General features: G+C 40.8%; 1 protein-coding gene across 4 annotated transcripts in view; it reads right to left on the reverse strand.

The window, feature by feature from the left end:
* galt (galactose-1-phosphate uridylyltransferase) overlaps positions 1-20,622 on the reverse strand; it is a 324,066-nt gene that overhangs the window by 56,309 nt on the left and 247,135 nt on the right. For 2 of the 4 annotated variants that reach the window (XM_060908975.1, XM_060908972.1), the window contains one exon: positions 12,497-12,629. The exons of 1 other annotated variant lie outside the window; for it this stretch is intronic. The gene's annotated coding sequence lies outside the window, so the exon portion shown is untranslated. Of the gene's footprint in view, positions 1-6,932; positions 12,376-12,496; positions 12,630-20,622 lie in introns of those variants that run through there. One more of the 4 variants, XM_060908974.1, reaches the window with a different exon arrangement.

Genomic DNA, 20,622 nt, shown 5'->3' on the forward strand with positions numbered 1-20,622 from the left:
GGTGTGTTCTGTACATTCCAGCTCTGTATTTATACTCAAAGTGGGTGTGGCTTCAACCAGCAGGTTTAAACATGACTCTGTACCACTATGATCCCGGAAATACCAAAAAATGCTGGAAAAACAAACAGATAACAGAAATGCTACCATAATCAGGATGGTTCATCATTGGTCTGCACAGGTTTAAGTAAATCTCGCTCGCCCAGTTATTATTTTTGCCTGAAATATTTCCCAAAACCCAAACTACCAGTAATTTAAACTTCCGTGACACAGACCAAGTAGTTATTAAGCAGTGCCACAAGTATGTGTTAGTAAATTCAATTCTGGATCCAGGATTGTTTCTGCCTTCGCTGGAAAATATTTCAATTACGACGTGTCGAATTGCATCACGCCCTCACACTCATGCTAACATATGCACAAGCACAGCTTGTTGGAGAAACTTGGAATGAGCAGGTGAGTGTGGTTAGATAGACTTCTTCCACAACAAGACGCTTGTGCACAGGAAGGTCACGGCCATGGGAAACCACGGGAGTGGGAGAGCTTGTATTTGTGTGTGTGTCTGATGCAATTTGACATCCTGTAATAGAAATATTTTCCTGCGTGACAGTGACAATAGGATGGGGTATGACAAGAACTTCACATCAGTGGGGGTGTAATTCCATGGTGTTTGCTGTGATACGGAAATCTGGGGCTGGATCACATTCTGAGTTGTGTTACATACCAAGCAGTAAAAACTCTACCACAGTATATATCGTATATCAGCCCATGTCTTGCACATTTCAGTGTTTTTCTACCTCCCTGCATACCTGATTCAACTAATCAGCTAATTAAACAGCCTTCTTGTGAACTGGTGGTGTTCGAGCAGGAAATGTGCAAGACAGCAGGTTCTCCAGGACCAGGGTTGGCAACTTGTGATCTCGAGCACAGTCTTATTTTGATCATATTTCTTAAGTTGTTTTTCATATCTTAATGGGGATCCAATGTCCCCACAAGGACAGGAATATCTGACAGGTTTGACCTAATGAGGATATTTGGCTGATCTCCATAAAGAAACCGTGTGTGTGTTTTGAACATTCTGTGCCTTATGAAGTATTATTATACATACAGGCCACTTTTTCCATGGAATAAAAACATACATTCTGTTCCCTTCTAGTGGGTTTATTGATGGCATGCAATATTGTTATCATATCGCTTATCCTCTGTGTATTACGCCACTCTCCCCAATGGAGAATGAGCATGCAATATTGTAACAATAGACAACACGTCGGAGCTCATGTGAAGATCCAATGACAAAACTTTTCTGCTGTGCATGTGCACAATCATTTCTTTGTCGGCTGGGAAAGAGAGAAGACGAGGATAATCCAGTGCTAGGTTTAAACCTAAATAAATAAACTGAAAACTGAAACTAAAGACGTGCTGAACACCTGAAAGGCTACCAAAACTTCACTGGACATTCTTCATGCATATTTACAAGAGAAAATTTTGATTTTGAGAGAATTTTGGCTGCCAGGTCACTCCGCTGTGTGTAGTTGTCAGTGTTGATTTTAAAAGTAACTAAGTAAATTGCACAGGGAAAATAATAATAATAATAATAATAATAATAATAATAGGCTTGACTGTGCTAGCATTGGCCTGTGCTAGCACTGGCCTTCACTAACACTACACCGGCTAGAAGGTAACTGGACTGCCGCGCTAACAGCACCGAGTCGCGGGTAAGCTCACGTTGGCCTTTGCTAACGCTACTGCTGAATGCCACACCGGCTGGAAAGTGACTGCATTGCCACGCTAACAGCACCAATTTGCAGGTAAGCTCACGTTGGGCTTTGAGAATGCTGATATGAAGAGAGTATGTACACTACCATTCAAAAGTTTGGGGTCACCCAGACAATTTTGTGTTTTCCATGAAAAGTCACACTTTTATTTACCACCATAAGTTGTAAAATGAATAGAAAATATAGTCAAGACATTTTTCTGGCCATTTTGAGCATTTAATCAACCCCACAAATGTGATGTTCCAGAAACTTAATCTGCTCAAAGGAAGGTCAGTTTTATAGCTTCTCTAAAGAGCTCAACTGTTTTCAGCTGTGCTAACATGATTGTACAAGGGTTTTCTAATCATCCATTAGCCTTCTGAGGCAATGAGCAAACACATTGTACCATTAGAACACTGGAGTGAGAGTTGCTGGAAATGGGCCTCTATACACCTATGGAGATATTGCACCAAAAACCAGACATTTGCAGCTAGAATAGTCATTTACCACATTAGCAATGTATAGAGTGTATTTCTGATTAGTTTAAAGTGATCTTCACTGAAAAGAACAGTGCTTTTCTTTCAAAAATAAGGAAATTTCAAAGTGACCCCAAACTTTTGAACGGTAGTGTATAATAATAATAATAATAATAATAATAATAATAATAATAATAATAATGGCTTTTCATGGTCTATCAGATGTATTCCATTCAGCTAGCATGATATTGAACTTGTCTTCAACTTGTTCAATATCATGCTAGCTGAATGGAATACATCTGATAGACCACAAAAAAGCCAGCCAATATTAGTAGTAGTAGTAGCTGGCATCTGCCAATTATGGAGTTGTGCCTTGGGCATCTATTCGGGAACAGCGTCTGTTGTGACTGTGGAGTTTGATGTGGGAGTGATAGTCCCAGAACTGGTAACTGCCGCTTCCTGTGTTGTGTCAATGCTGTCAAGCAACGCTGGAGTGTCCTCTCCAGGGCACAAGCCTGGGCATATTGTAAGGAGAATTAACTGTTGCCCATGCAGTAGGTCCCCTCCTCCATGCCACTGATGTGATCCAAGGGAAAGGCAGTTGCTGATACAGCATGCCAATGGTGTTGTCACAGGAGTTTAGCTGAAAACAGCTGCAAACCGCCTTAGGGGCTCCAGCTCTGGATTTTTCCTCAGGGTTGACTCCCGAAGCCTTTCCCATGAATGGGTATGCTGCAAAGCAGCGGAGGTTTAAGATCAGGGTTTTTCATCTCCTAGATGGACTGCCTTCCCAGGCTGATGAGCTCCGCCTACCAGAAGCAATTGGTTTTAAGGCACCAGAGACCCACCTTTGCCCTTTCTCCTGTTAGTAAGAGTAGTTCCGCCGGGCTTAGAGGCTAAGCCACGCGAGCAGGCCAGGAGTTGGACTTGGTTGTCAGATGCTACTTGAGTTGCACGCCAAATGGGAGCACTTTTTAGCCAGTGGGAGCTTATCCCTGATACCACCCCTGGCTATGACAACCTTGGAACCATATTATTATTAAGCATATTCCTTTCGGGTGTTTAGCACATGTTTCTCTTTCAAAATTCTCTCAAAATCTTCTATATTTAATGAAGTAAACCTGGTGGCCATGTTTGTTTACAAATTGTCACAATAGCTCGCTAGTGCGGAAGTTTTACATCTCCGTAAAACTTTTACATCTGCGGAAGTTTTACGTCCCCAATTTAGCTTGCCTTGGTGTTATGTTCACTGTGGCAGTGGGGGCGTGGTCAAGCTTCAGTTTGGGAATGGAGTACGGGGCCGGGGAATGTGAGTGGCAAAATAAGCGCACCTGTTGTCAACTGATGTTGTCTGTGTGTCTCAGTAGTGATGACAGAACACTGAAAAGGAGGGAGAGAGTGAGGAGATGGCGTCTCCCGGCCAGTTCCAGTGTGCGTGTGTGTATGTGTGTTGATACATAAAGCTGAAAAGCAAATCTGACAATAAAGAACTGTGGTGAACATAATTTCCCACCTGCCTGCGCTTCAGTGTTCCTACCTCAGGGACATACTACATTCACTTTTATAAGGCAGACAATAATACACATTCGGCTACATCCTAGATTGCTTTACGATGTTTCAATGCCATTACCAACACCTACAAAACACTAAGACCTTTATAAGAACAATGTCATTGAAACACATTTCAGCCATGTTAATTCACAAATGTTTATCTGGCGCAGATTTAAGGAGGTTCGATATTTGGTAGTAGCGGTGCCATCTCATCTCATTATCTGTAGCCGCTTTATCCTGTTCTACAGGGTCGCAGGCAAGCTGGAGCCTATCCCAGCTGACTACGGGCGAAAGGCGGGGTACACCCTGGACAAGTCGCCAGGTCATCACAGGGCTGACACATAGACACAGACAACCATTCACACTCACATTCACACCTACGGTCAATTTAGAGCCACCAGTTAACCTAACCTGCATGTCTTTGGACTGTGGGGGAAACCGGAGCACCCGGAGGAAACCCACGCGGACACGGGGAGAGCATGCAGACTCCGCACAGAAAGGCCCTCGCCGGCCACGGGGCTCGAACACGGACCTTCTTGCTGTGAGGTGACAGCGCTAACCACTACACCACCGTGCCGCCTAGCGGTGCCATATTCTTTCCATTTTGCTATAATGTAGGCATGTTATGTAAATCAAATGGTGCTAACCCCCCAAAAATCCATTTTAATTCCAGCTTGTAATGCAACAAAACAGGACAAACACCAAGGGGGATGAATACTTTTGCAAGGCACTGTATACATAATATATAAATAGATATGAAAACAATTTAATTCATCTTAGAAACTATTTGAAATCATGAAGGCTAGATCATGGAGGCCTGTCTTACAGTAATATCTAAATTATTCCATACAGTGGCCAGGTGAAATATAAAACGCTGTTTGTGCCATTTAGTACATGCATGTGGCAAGTGTAAATCCTGACGGTGGCGTGTATCATACTATCGTTCCTAGTAAAATTAAAATCAATATCTATAACATTGGACGGCACGGTGGTGTAGTGGTTAGCGCTGTCGCCTCACAGCAAGAAGGTCCTGGGTTCGAGCCCCAGGGCCGGCGAGGGCCTTTCTGTGCGGAGTTTGCATGTTCTCCCCGTGTCCGCGTGGGTTTCCTCCGGGTGCTCCGGTTTCCCCCACAGTCCAAAGACATGCAGGTTAGGTTAACTGGTGACTCTAAATTGACCATAGGTGTGAATGTGAGTGTGAATGGCTGTCTGTGTCTATGTGTCAGCCCTGTGATGACCTGGCGACTTGTCCAGGGTGTACCCCGCCTTTCGCCCGTAGTCAGCTGGGATAGGCTCCAGCTTGCCTGCGACCCTGTAGAACAGGATAAAGCGGCTACAGATAATGAGATGAGATGAGATCTATAACATTGTGAAGGCATTTATATACAGCTACACAACAATGGTGGCAGCGGATATCTAGAGGTTCTCATTTTAACTGATCAAGAGATTGAGTGGCAGAAAAGTACTTTGGTTGGTCTAGAATAGATGGTGCAGCATTATTTTTGTAATATTTGACGATGCTACATGAGTACTTCGTTATTTTTATCACCCGATACTAAATCAGCATAATCAAAAAGCGGTAATATAAGGCTATTGTAAACTCTTTCGACTGTAAACTTTTTCAAACTCTGTGAAAATGTAATCGTGAGCAGGAATTGCAATATGCCAGGAAAGTTTCTCCATTCCATCTTCAGAACCAATCCTGTGAAGTACAGACACGAATATGATCACACAAGGGCTACATGACCTTGACATTTTCATACAATGCTGATTAATGATTAATATTCAGAACCAGGTCTCATGGTCTTTTTAAATTTGAAAGATGGCATACCGTACATTCCAAATGTGATGCAATGCTTGAAAATATTGTACGAATGAATGGCAGTAAATAAACTTGTCGATGTTTTGTTTTTTTGTTTTTTAGACATACACATAAAAAAAGTGCTGAGTGCTCATAGATCCTGGATGCGATTTGCAGTAGAAAAACTAATAGTTATTGCCCATGAACCTGATTTCCTCTGAAAGGCCCAGTGGAGAGTTGAGTGAACACTTGTGATATATATTGCATGTTTTCACTATGTTCTGCCAAAATGACGTAAATCGCTCCCCACATCTCCTCAGTGATGTAGACTCGGCCCTAGTGGACGTCTCCGGCGAGGAGCGCTGATTGTGAGGTCCTGTACAATCGAAACTCTCAGGCGAGTCGGGGAGGGGATTCCCTGTCGAGGCTGCGCGCAGTTTGTTAGCATGAGCATGTAGCCTACGGGAAATGAATAGTGCGTTGGATTAGTACTAATACCATGTTTTGGAAAATCAAAAATGTTGTCTTGGGCCCTTCTGGGGTGTCACCAATCCATGCGCAAAGTATGGAGTATGTGCGTCCAGCTGTGTCGATTTGCACTGATGAACAGACAGACAGCCTTTAGTAGTATGTCTACTACAGTAGATATGTCTAACAACTTTATTCTGAGATGGAAAAAAGTTTGCATCAAAGCAAAATTATATTCCCTGTGAATCTATGATAAGGTCATCCTACAACATTAAAGACTGTTAAAAGTCCTAAAAGCAAAACAGATTTCATCATTATTAGCGTGCCTCACTGCCAAGACGACACACCCCAGATTGATCCAGGGACAAACTTTTTAATGAACACACATCTCCTTATGGATTGCACAGAGCTCGGGATGGTAATGTGACTCGTGACTCGTGAGTTGTGCTGGAGATGGATGAGGTGCTGCGAGGCTTCAGGATGCATTGTGCTAGCAACAGTGACGCTCTCATGGAAATCAGAATGATCGATCAGAATTGATACTCCACCTCGAAGCGGAGAGCCATCCGTAACATGCCACTTTTAATGAGAAAAGTGTAGAGTTCGGAGAAGTTCGCTATGAAAGATGAGGAGACAGGACAGTGTGAAGGAGCAGCAAAGCTCCCTGGGGAACATGTTCAGGCAGCAGATGACAGGACAAGGACCCAATATATGGTGGAAGACAAATGATCACCTTGGCCCAAAGATAACGTTATCGCCCAGTGTCCTTTGTGCATATTCCCAACACTTGAGTTGGTTCATGAAAGAGAGCAGCAAAATTTATAACAAAAAACACTTGCACATAGATATGTAAGGCAGGTCCTTTATTTATTTTAAATCATGGACACATTATATTATATTATGATATTTCACTATCAGACGTGAATAAACAGCATGAGTCAGTGATCTTTGTTGAGATAAATCTAAAGGAGATGTTCAGTGGAAGAAAATGATCCGACTCCGATGACTCGGAACTGATCGAATCACACTCACTCTACTACCATGACATGAAAAGAGCTTTTTATTTGCCCCCCCCCAGACTGCACAGCAAAAACACAAGATATATACTTCAGTAATGCCATGTTCTGGCATTGCACCTTACAGATATAGTGCTGGTCTTGTTTCAAGAATCTAAACAAGAAGACAGAGTCATCTATATCCCCCCACCATACTGTATATCAACTATATACCAAGTTTCAAGATATTATTTGTCAAGTTCTGCTGCAGGAAACCAACCCTACTTCTTTACACTGACCTCAGCAGCCCATGGCATAAACCCACGGACCTTTGGTCGAGGTGAGCTAAAAATGAAAATTTCTCATATTTCTTAGTATCATAAGGGACATGTACATTACTTAATCAAGACATATACCAACTTTCAAGATCATACCACTCATAGTTTTCAAGTTCTGCTCCGGAAACAAAACCTACCCCTAAGGCTAACCTGAGAGATTAAGTCTGAAATTGTTTCCATGGAAACATGAAAAATTTAAATTTCTTAGTATGAAAAGGCACATCTACTGTACATCACCTTGTTAACATGTATACCGAGTTTCAAATCCGTATCATGAATCGTTTTGGATATAAGCTCCGGAAACGAACATTGCTCTGAGGGCGTATTCACACCTACGTTGTTTGGTCCGGACCAAACGACCAAACGAACCAAATTTCCCTTGGTCCGGACCTTTTGGGTTGGTCTGAATACAAACCACCGAACTCTGGTCCGGACCAAACAAGCGGACCGAGACCGAGCTGCAAGGTCGGACTCGGTCCGGACCAAAGGAACCCTGGTGCGGATCTTTTGGAGGTGTGAAAGCAGACCGGACCTAATCCGACAGTTTTGCTTTTTTGTACCTCGGGAGCTTCCGTTGTTTGTCGAACATTATGGGAAACAGTGTCTTGACACTCCACCGCAAAGTGCAAACACTGTTTCGGTTGTCAAGGGAACCTTACAACAGTCGTTCAGTCATTCAGACCAGTGGTAGGCTAGACTACAGAGTACAAAAAATGAGTAGGGGGCAAACGTGGGCTGAGGAAGAAACGCGTACCCTTGTGGATATATGGGCAGATGTCCACATATCTGAGCTTTTGGAGAGAACACACAAAAATGCCGACGTGTTTGCTGTATTCAGTGAGAAAATGAAGGAGAAGGGGTTCACGCGCTCCACAGAACAGCGCTTTGTGTGCGTGTCGTCTCTGACCAATAGCTGAACGACCTCAGGGCGCGTGGCTTTGTTGACAGATTTTGGTCCGCTTACTAAAATGTACAGTGTGAAAGCGAACCGCACCAAAATGAAAAAATAAAAAAAACATTTGGTTCGGACCAAAGCAAGTGAACTATCGAACTATCCTGGTCTGAATACACCCTTAGAAAGTCAAAATCTATTTTTTATGTAAAAATTTGAAAAATACTTGTTTTTTTTTTTCAAAAATCCAAAATAGCAAAAGGCACCAGTTCACATGTTGCTTGATAGGTATACAAAGTTTCATGAAGATATCTCCAGTAGTTTTAAAGATATGGCCCGCAAACGAAAACATGACCAGACGGACGGACGGACGGACAGATGGAATCCATTTCTATATCCTCCACCAAACTTCGTTTGGGCAGGGGATAATAATTGATGTCAGGGGCTTGGAGCTGTAATCATTTTGCCACATCTTAAGTAATTTATGGCTGCTGTTTTATTGGCAACTGCCACAAAGGGAATGGGGGCAATATCCTCAAAGCCAACGTTAAAACTGAGCATTTGAACACGCTGATAAAAACAATAACATTAATCTCCCATTTGGTGCATTATGGTGGTACATGATGATGGATTTGTGCTGAACGCAGACCGTTAACTTTTTCATGAAATCAGAAGTACAACTTGTAAAAACCGGTTTACGGTCATTTTGCACAAATCTAAAGTCATTTCACACAAGTTCTGATCATGTTTAAAGATCTTTGATTTTTTTTTTTTTATGGAAGTTGCTGAGATTCTGATAGAATACATTTCGCCGTCCCGCCATCTTGAACCCGCCATGCTTGATGAAGCCTGTCTGTTAGTCACCAATCCTCCTTCCAAACAATTTAACACACAGTTTTACACCAGCTCAGTTACAGTCAACTTCCAGGTTTGTGAAAAGTGCAAAAGTCTTAGCCCCCCTATTTTTTTTCATACAAATTTTGTTACAGATTTCTATTTTATGACTTCTACATAATCGAGTCAGTACAAAAACATTTTAGGAGTCCAAACATTTGTTTTCCAGCACAAAATTAAATGCTACAGAAAAATAAGTTTGTATCTGAGCAGCATATTCCATAAGAGAGCACTTTTCAGATGAAAAAAAGAAAACATAATGAAGGCTGCTGGGTTTTGGTGCAAAATGAAGAAGCGAGTGAGACAGTCAAAGTGTCCAGAAGAACTGTGGCTGGTTCTGGAAGATGTTCAGTAAAACCTACAGCTCATTTCCGCATAAAACTGCACTCATTGGACCTGAGACTACTATTTTTAATTTTTTTTTTAAAGCAAAGTCGTCTCACACCAAATATTGACTTTGTTTCATGTATTATGGCTTACTTATTATGGTTTATGGTATTTTTTTAATGTTGAAACATTTTATTTCATTATTTTTAAGCCATTTTTTTGGTCTACAGCATTGCTTTACACGTGCCTAAGACTTTTGCACAGTATTGTGTGTGAGGCAAATAAAAGCTTCTAATTCTAAAAATCTAATCAGAAATTTTCTGTAACCGTATGATTTTTACTAGCGACGAAATACGCACATCAACAGACTTCACTTTTATGAAGTTTAAATCTCACTTGGCTAGATAATGCATATGCAGTACTGACACAGATACTAGTAAGCAATCCCGTTGCCATAGCAATGCGATTCTTAGTGTCTAAAAAGATCACTTTTCTGAGTGAATAAAAACAACAAATAAGAACAGTGTTCACTGTTTACGCGCACATGCATGCATGCATGCGTGCATGTGTATGTGTGTGCGTTCACTGCTTCGATGATCGGGCTTATTTTTACACCCAAACACTTGACACTCGGGCATCTTCAGGGTTGTTTATAACAATTGTGCAAAGTGACTTTAGATTGTAATTGGACTTGTGTGAAAAGACTTTTGTGTGAAATAACCGGATACCGTAAAAACCCCTTTGTTTGTTATTATTTAAAAGCCTAGTAGTAAACTCCCACCTGATAACAGAGTCTCCTGAAACGTTTAGCAATATTTCTCTGTTTGACGATTGATACGTCATATCAAAATGATTCCCTAAATTCCTTGAAAACTCACTTACTTGGTCAGTAAAGCACAATTCTGACTCGGATGGAAATTAGAACTGGTTCCTAAAAATATACCTGTTTCCATGAACAATACCAGCTCCAGGACCAGCACCAGCAACATGGAAAATATGGTACTGGTGATACTTTTTTTATAATAATGAATTAAAAAAAAAAAGTATGGTACGCTAAGCGGCTAAAAGCCATGCCCCTAAAATTTATGTGCAGCTAGATTAACCGTGTTTTCAGGAACAGCAGCTGGCTTAATTGTAGTCACATAACCATCAGAGCATGAAGCAGGCTTTGAGCAGCATCGGTTACAATAATGTACTGGCAATCCATCGTGATACCCAGATGGTGAATGTTAAGCCTGAATTTTGGCAGACTGAATTTGTGAGGTTGAAAAAGAATGCGTTGAATATTACCTTTTGAATAATGGTGTCATAACACCTGGAAAATTTTGGAACTGTATTTTAGGAAGGTGAATATTTGTACATTGAATTTTGAATGCTGTAATTTTGTTTTCAATTGAAGAATACAATCCCAGTGAACTGCAAAAAAATAAAAAATAAAAATATGGTACAGGTAGATCATTGGTTAAGGATGTGGGCTATAGACCCCTTTCACATGACGTCACCGCGCCGCGAGATTTTGTTAGGCGCCATATTGGAAGACCAAGTACATGCACTCACAATATAAAACAAAGTACGAGCGAGAGTAAAGTGACACGATGGATGATAATTCGGGTTATGTGAGTACATTACCAGCTGCAGAAAGGGCACGGTATGTGGAGAAACTGGCTGTGATTGATGGGTTTGACCCATATGATAAGACTCGCGGCAAGGGAGAATGGAAACATAAGGAGGACCTGACACCAATTCTGCCATCTGTTTGCTACCCAGACATTGTAAACTATTTGTTGTTTACACCCAGTGCCTACACTCAGTGTTCGAACTATGCCGATATTTTCGGGGGGGTCCCTTTTTTCCCTTGGGGGGGGGGGGGGGGGGGGGGGTGCTTGCGCTTGTCTCGGAGCGCGGATCTCTAAACGCATGAGAAGCCTATCTTACACACATATCACGCGGACTCCACACCTCCACACACGCATCGCGTCTGAAGTCATAACTCATCAGGGGAAATCGTGTCCGCATTGGCATGTTCAAAAAACAACCTCGCGTCAACAATGATACCACACGCAAGAAAAAAAAAAAAAACAGTCAGGCTACTCAACAACCAACCTGGCAGCAGCGAGCAAGCCCCAAACCATCCTAAATTATTATTATTATTAAATTGTAGAAGTCTGGGAGGCTTGCTCCTCATCCAGTTATCAACTTGGGGCCAATTTAGCATGTTTTAAATCTGAATTTCTTGCGTTTGCTTACCTCAAAGTGTCCGCAGATCATGCACAGACTTATCCGTTATATCCACAGTTTTTTGCCAAGTCTCACACAGGTTTCTTTCAAGTCTACTGTTGGGCCAATAAATCATAAATAAAACAACTCAGATTTGTTTAAGTCGTTTGCCACTGCACTTTATTCTCGTGGGTTCACATACCGCTGCCGTTATTCCCCCCTAATCACGAGTTTGTTGGTCTTCCAAAATGGCGCAGGGTCTGTTTACTTCCGGTTTCGGGTGACGTCAGTGAAAGGGGTCTATAGCCATCAAAACAGGTAAACGTAAACCAAACCACACACTCACACAACTATTTTGTCAGCTCTAAAGCCTAAATGTAAGTTGTTTTATGAATTATATTTCTTAAATCACTCTAATACACTGAAGAGCTTCTCAGTTTGTGCATCATCAGCCCAGCATCTCAAACATCACCCGGTACTGGATCAGATGGCTGGGAGAGAGTCAGGCTCGGCCAACACACAGTGCAGCACATTCAGAAGTGCTGAGGGAATCTGCACAGGGCCTTCTGTTGTACCTCTGTTTATCTGGGAAAACGTCTCGTCTCTGAAAGTCAATGCTCTAAAACAAAAGTTGAAGAAAAGCTCCAGTGTGGCAGCTCCTGCTTAAACTGGAGGGGCAAAAGGGCAACTGCCTTAATATGTTTCTTCAAACAACGAAGTCCTCAGGTACACAATGTGATTTATAGCACTTCCAAAAATATAGCAAAATGTGTCTTCAGGCTGTCAAAGTTATTTCTTGGTAATTATTTATTGATAAGCCATTTAAAAGCTGATGAGCAATTAATACATTTTTCATCAGGTGAATCATCATTTTAGGACAGCAACAGGAATGGTAATTCAGGAAACCCCATCATAAATATTACTGTAGAAAAAAACAAAACACAATTGATATTATTCTATCCACATTCACTGGATATGAGCAATCACACACTCTGATTGGCTACTCTGTTACTAGGCTATCAGCTCATATACCGTGAGTAGAGAAAAACAAAATGGCGGAACGTGTTGCTGAACCAACTGAGGACGAAATAAAAACTCTACTTGAAAACAAAACCCCAAAAAATACAAAAAAAAAAGCAGCAAAATATGGAATAAAAGTATTTGATGGTAAGAACATATCTTTTTTTTATTTTTTTTCATAGTCCGGTTTCCATCAAATTGTGCACTCTGATTGGCTCGTGAGCGGTCCAGAATCCTACGATCCGGACCCCGGTTACGGACCTTTGGCGACTCGCTCGTTCACAACAACAACAAATATAGTAGCATTTTTTTGTCAACATTTATTTTCACATTTCTCAGTATAATAGCATTAATTTTACAGCATGGATAGCGATAATGACAGTGTTCACAGCGAAAGCGAGTTTGACTACCCTGATTAAAAAATCAAAGAAAACATTTCAGGAGAAAGACGAAAACGAGCTTGTAGCAGGTTTGTTCTAAATATGGTTTCCCTTTCGGGTGCTCTCATTTTCTGTTAGAATTTGGTAAAGAAAAAAATAAATATATTATTTACCAGCTTAAGGTCGGTCCGTATAGTGAAATAACGTGACCTCTGCCTTGAAAATACTGGGCCTCGGTCAGTATCTTCAAGACCTCGGTCACGGTATTTGACGATATGGACTTCCCAGCTGGTAAATAATTTTTTTTTTTCACGGTCTGGTTTCCATCAAATCCTGCGCTCTGATTGGCTGGCGAGCGGGCCCCTATCCTATGGTACGGACCCCAGTTACGGACCTCTGGTGACTCGCTCATTCACAACAACAAACATAGTAGCAATTTCTGTCAACATTTATCTTTTTTTATAAGATTTTTATCAAAAATCTTATACGTTTTTGCCAGCATTTCTCAGCATAATAGCATTAATTTTGCATCATGGATAGCGATAACAACAGTCTTCACAGCAAAAGCGAGTTTTACTACCCTGAGGAAGAAGAAATACAGTAAAAGAAAACATTTCAGGAGAAAGCTAAAAACCTCTAACTGTTGCTAACGCTGAGCAAAAACATGGCTGAATCCTGAATGACTTAATTTTGTATAAATAGGGGACTACATAGGCGGCAAAATGTAGTTTTTTTTCCTGCCATGGAAGTGCACTTGTATACCGAGGAGGAAGCAATTTGCATTACAGCCATGAATGAGGATTCAAAATAGCATTAATTTTACAGCATGGATAGCGATAACGACAGTGTTCACAGCGAAAGCGAGTTTTACTACCCTGAGGAAGAAGAAATAAAAGAAAACTTTTCAGGAGAAAGCTAAAAACCTCTAACTTGCTAACACCGAGCAAAAACATGGCTGAATCCTGAATGACTCAATTTTGTATAAATAGGGGACTACATAGGCGGCAAAATGTAGTTTTTTTCCTGCCATGGAAGTGCACTTGTATACCGAGGAGGAAGCAATTTGCATTACAGCCATGAATGAGGATTCAAAATGGCGGCTCAGCTCGGCTTGGCTTGGTTTTCCGTTTCGGGCGCTCTCGTTTTCTGTTAGAATTTGGTAAAGAAAAAAATAAATATATTATTTACCAGCTTAAGGTCGGTCCGTATGGTGAAATACCGTGACCTCGGCCTTGAATACTGACCTCGGCCCAGAGGGCCTCGCTCAGTACTTTCAAGACCTCGGTCACGGGATTTCACGATACGGACCTCCCAGCTGGTAAACAACATATATTTATTTTTCTTTTTTGTTATTAAACTTTTTATTGGAAAAAATGAGAGCTCATACATGTATACCTCATCAAGTCTATTGCTTGAAACATATATAAAAAAACAAATAGGTTACAAAGATATTCAAAATTAAAAAAAAAAAAAAAAAAAAAAATCATTACAAAAGCAGCTACGTTCCCTAACACAGCACCCCTCTAAATTTCTAAACATCTCAAGTATCCAAAAAAAAAAAAAAAAAAAAAAAAAATCATACTGTTACAAAGTAACACTAATAACCATGTTATATGGGGAGTAGTATGGACAATAATCCATCAAGGGGTGTTAATAACAGCAATGACAAAAGTATAAATAACTCAAATAATAACAATTGTGATAGTCATTAAAATAAAACAAAGATAGCTTGCTGCATACATGTGTAGCACATATAATAATAATAATGTAATAACTACACCAAAAACTGAAACCAGAACCAAATGAGTGTAGTCAAGAAACTAAGAACCAAGAGGAGGAGGGGGGTATGGGGTTGTCACTTTAAACTTCCTGCCTATCATTTGTTAGATAGTTGATCCAAACTTTCCAATAACTTTCGAACTTTTCTTGTTCCAGCCTCAAAATGAATGTTAGCTTCTCCATCGTGAAAATATCCTTTACCACTTTGATCCAATCTTCAATTGTAGGGGAATCTTTTACCAACCATTTCCTTGTGATTGCTTTTGTACTTGCTAATAATAAAATATTATACATATATCTGTTTTCAGGTCCCTTCACAGAGTCCGGTCTTAGCCCTAAGTATAAGGTCTCAAACCCTGATGGAATCACTATTTTCATGATTTTCTCCATGTTCGATTTAATTTCTTCCCAGTATTTTGTAATGACCGGACAATCCCAAAACACGTGATAATGCGTTGCCTTGCTCTCGCCACAGGATCTCCAGCAGGCTGTATTTCTTCCCAGAGAAGTCCTTTGTGCTGGAACTCTAAAAAACCTGACAACATTTTTCCACCCAAATTCTCTCCAGGACAGAGAGAATGTACTCTTCCACTTCTGTAACATAATTTTTCCCCATGTTTCCATCTGCATCGTAATGTTGCTCTCCTTCTCCCATTTCTCCTTTATATATGCAGTGTCTCCTCCTTCTAGTTCTTGCAACACCTTATATATCTTTGATATGTTTCCGCGTCCAGGGTCCGATCTGTAGCTGAGTAGAAATATCTTCAGTAATCCCAAGTTAGTTTGTCGTACTTCTTCCTTTTTCGTTATATTATCTACATAATGTCTAACTTGCAAAAATCTATAAAAATCTTGATTTATTAAACTAAATCGATTTTTAAGATCCTGGAACTGTCGCAGTTTGCCCCCCTCAAAAAGGTCACTGTATTTTGCTAGCCCTTTGTCAGCCCACTGTTTAAATCTAGCATCCATCCTGTTTGGTACAAAATCTATGTCATATCCTATCCATTTTATGATCCAGTAAGGTTCTTTCGCCTTATTTTCATTGATTACCCTGTGCCAAATCCTCATTGACGTTTTAATCCATGGGTTTACCTCTTTTAAACAATTAATCAGTCCACTATCCCCTATAATTGCTTGTATTGGGATGTCGCTAGATATCTGACATTCTATGTCTTTCCACTTTGCTTTATAGGAAGGGTTGCAAATGTTAACCAAAATTTTTATCTGAACCGCTTGATAATAATTTTTAATATTCGGGAGAGCAAGGCCTCCTTTGTCCGTTGCTAGTTGGAGAGTTTTATAGCGAATTCTTGGCTTCTTCCCCTGCCAAATGAATCGCGATATTAATTTATCTAATTCTTGAAATTTCCCCTTTGGGAGCTCGACTGGTATGTTTTGGAACAGATACAGTAATCTGGGCAACAGGTTCATTTTTATCGCTTCCACTCTTTGTCCTAATCCTAAGAAGGGGATTAGATTCCACCTGGTCAGGTCTGATTTAATTTTGGAAAATAGTATGTCATAGTTCTCTGATATGATCATGTTCAGGTGTTTTGGGATATTCACACCTAGATATTTAATTGATTTGGATTCCCAATTGACTTTAAATTCCTCTCTGATGGTATGGCTAGGTGAATACCTGAATGTCAAAATTTGTGATTTGTGAGTATTAAGTTTATAACCTGATAGTAAGCCATATTCCTTCAGGGTTGTGAGTAATTCTGGAAAAGAGGAGGATGGCTGCCCCAAGTATATCAAAATATCATCAGCGAACAGGGCAATTTTGTGTTCTTCATGCGACACCATAATTCCCTTAATCTTCTCATTCTGCCTTATCCATTGACTCAAGGGCTCTATAAAGATGGCAAATAAGAGCGGAGATATAGGGCAGCCCTGTCGACATCCCCTTTCTAATTCAAAACTATTTGATAATCCTCCATTAATTCGAATTTTAGCTGTTGGTTTATAGTATAGGGCTTGTATTACTTTAACAAAATCATTGTGAAACTGGAATCTCTCTAGTGTCTTATATAGGAATGACCAGTCGACAGAGTCAAAAGCCTTCTCTGCGTCTAGCCCCAGCAGAACAGCCTCTAATTTGTCTTGGTTTATATGGTTGATAACATGCAATGTCCTCCTGACATTGTCCTGGGTTTGCCTCTGCTTAATGAACCCCGTTTGATCTAATTGAATAATATCTGGAAGTATGATTTCCAAGCGTTTTGCTAAAATTGATGTGAATAGTTTATAATCCTGGTTTAGCAAGCTAATTGGTCGATAACTAGAACAATCTGTTTTATCTTTACCATCTTTCGGTATTACAGTAATAATTGCCTCCCTCCAAGATGGAGGCATCTCTCCATTTTTAATGACCCAATTGAATGTCCTCAGTAGTAAAGGTGATAATGAGTCACAGAAAGTCTTATACCACTCCGCTGTAAACCCATCGGAGCCTGGGGACTTATTAGGTTTTAGTCTAGAGATTGCCTTTTGGAGTTCTTCGATAGTCACATTGGCCAATAGGACTTTGTTCTGGTCTTCTGTAATTGTGGGGAGATTGAGTGACGCAAGCAGAGATTCAGGTGTCTTATTCCCCTTACTGACCATCCGGGTGTATAAATTTTTATAATATTTTTCAAAGCAACTATGAATGTCCTGAAAGTCAAATTTAATTTGTTTGGTGGTTGGGTCTTTGATTTTATATACTACCCTCTCTGCTTGTTGTTTTTTAAATTTATAAGCCAGAATTTTGGCTGACTTATTACCTACTTCATAATAACTCTGTTTCAAAAAGGTTAGTTTCTTCTGAATTTCTACCTCGTAAATTTCTTTGATTTGATTTTTAATTTCCTTAATTTTCTGCGTAATATCCATTTGGACATCTTTTTTGTGTTTTTTCTCCAAATTTTCTAACTCTTTTTCTAGTTTATTCAGTTTCTCCTGTCTAAGCCTCTTTTGTAGGGCCAGTTTCGCAATAATTTTCCCTCTCAAGACAGCTTTACCTGCATCCCATACCATAAGTGGGGACACTTCCCCATTATCATTTTCTGACAGGTATAACCGAATTTCCTCCTGAAGTTCTTTCTTCATTTTCCCTTTAAGTACATTTAAATTAAGTCTCCAGGAAAAACAGTTTTTGTTATTTTTAAAGTTTAAATCTAGATAAACCGGGCTGTGGTCCGAGAGGTCCATTATTCCAATTTTACAAGACTTTACAACACCAATGTCTTTGCTGTACATGAAGAAATAATCAATCCTTGAGTACGTTTTATGTGGTGGGGAATAAAAGGTGTAATCTCTAGTTGTAGGATTAAACTCCCTCCATACGTCACAAATGCCCATTTCACTCATCATCTTTCTCACCTTTTTGCTTACTGTGTTAGTCTGAGTGGATCTTGACACATCCCACTTTGGATTCAATCTCAAGTTAAAGTCACCACCACAGATCACCATTCCCTGGGCTTTTGTAATCATGAGATCAAATACTTGTCTATAGAACTCCCATGTTGCACCTGGGGGTACATAAACATTTAAGAGAGTGACTTCTGACCCTTCTAATTTTCCTACAAGCATGCTATACCTACCCTCTTTGTCCGTGGTTTCTGATATCTTTTCAAAAATTACTCTTTTCGCTATCAGTGTTGCCACTCCCCTTCTATGTCCTGTTTTATAGGACGATGAATAAACTTGATTAAAGCCCTGCCTTTTAAGTTTAGCATGCTCGGATTCAGTTAAATGTGTCTCTTGCAGGAATATTACATCTACCTTGTCTCTTTTCATTTTACCCAGAATTTTACTTCTTTTAACTGGATTAAGTACACCCTTCACATTATAAGAGGCCAACCTAAGTGGAACTTTTGGACTTTCCATTATAAATTATGTGTCTCTTAATCTTACTACCCCCCCTCCACTCAAACACTATAAGAACACAAACAGAAAAAAGAACGTGACTTGAACAGTCCCAAGAAAACATGAACTTAATACATTTTACCAGTGACTCAAGTTGAACTTCCTGATTTGAGGTCTCGTTTGTGACCCTGAAGGAGCCGGGATGTTTTGCCGGCTCGGAGGGAAAGTCTCCAATCATCTCCAGTTGTGGAGGGCCCTCCTTTAAGTTTTCAAAATGTTCCATGTTTTAGCTTAGTCGGAGCTTCCCCGATCACACATGTTGTATTATTAATGTCATTAAACTGTCCCAAACACATCTTAAAGTAGCGGTTAATTAATTGTTCGTTTCACTGCCACTACTACTATGTATCCTTACCGTGGGGAAACCGCTCTAAGGCGCAACAAGATCAGCGGTGAGACCGCCTGAAAACGTCCAGTCTCTTTTTAAAACCATCCTGCGGCGTCTCAGGTTGCTGCTTCGCTCTCCCCGGAGACCGGACTTTGCGCCACATCAGGTCCTTCACTCTATCAGCCCAGCTCACCGGTGGTTTAAATATCGTCACGGGCAAACCTCTCTTCACCATGTCCATCGTAGCTTCCTCAGCAGAGTTGTACAGGCACGTCTCACCCTCGTAGAACACCCTTAATCTGGCTGGGAAAGGCGTCTGGAACCGTGTGTTGTTTTCCCGCAGCACCTTCTTCGCTTCTGCGTATTCCCGGCGCTTCCTGAGGGTCTCCGGTGCATAGTCGTGGTCCACAAAAACTCTTCTTTCCTTATACAGAAAACCTTTTTTCTGCCATACCAACTTCAGAATTTCTTCTTTAGTTTTGCTGCTGGAGAATTTAGCGACTATAGATCTCGGGGGAGACTGAGCCGGGGGCTTCGGTCCCAGTGCGCGATGCGCACGTTCAATCTTCAGGTCATGGGTGGGGGGCAGCTCCAGCTTCTCCCTCAGCAGATTTTCCACGAATGTTATCATCGATGTGGAGTTGCTCTCGGACCCCTCCTCTATGCCGTGGATTCTTATATTCTCCCGTCTTGCTCTCCCCTCCTGGTCCGTTAGCCTGTCCTCCAGCTTAGCCTGTAGCTTTAGCAGCTCCATCGTAGCTTCTTCCAGCCCCTGCACTCTTTCCTCTGTCTCTGAAATTCGCATTTCGGCTTCTTCGACTCTGTTGTTAGTTGCCTTAATGTCTTCTCGTATCTCTCGAAGAGTATCTACATTTTCACGCCGAAATTCTCTCAGCTCTTGCAATATCATCTGCAGGCTAGCCGTGTCTGCATCCACCTGTTGCTCCGCCATGTCAGGAAGGCCGGGTGTGTCGTCCTCGACTGACTCGTCCTCGGTTGTTTGAGCTCTTTCCCTCGTCTGTGATACGCTTTTTTGTTTTGGTTTGGGCATATTATAAACGCCTTTTTAACTTGTCCTGTTAATAAGAAACAATCCCTCAAAAAAATAACGGCGTTTTCTTGATGATCGGGGAGCTCCGATAGTGTGCTGTCTACCTCATGGCTGCCAGACCGGAAGTCCCATATATTTATTTTTCAAGAATTATTATTATAGCATTTTTCACAAATTGCGACTGTCATTTTGCCAGTTTGTTCACATTCAAAGCGGAAATTGTTTTGTCGGACACTTTGTATAAAGTTTTTATTTATCGAATTTACAAAAAAAAAAAGCTCCATTTCTCAAAATCCAGTGAATGTGGATAGAATGAAACAGTTATTCCATGAAATCGAGTCATACATGAGCTGATAGCGCCGAGTTGGCTATAAGCCATGTACGATGAGATTAATTATCCTTTAGTCGATTAAGTGGTTTTGGAGACCTCAAACATTTCCTTTTT

This window comes from Neoarius graeffei, chromosome 25 (genome assembly GCF_027579695.1).
Source record: "Neoarius graeffei isolate fNeoGra1 chromosome 25, fNeoGra1.pri, whole genome shotgun sequence".
Classification (NCBI taxonomy): Eukaryota; Metazoa; Chordata; class Actinopteri; order Siluriformes; family Ariidae; genus Neoarius; species Neoarius graeffei.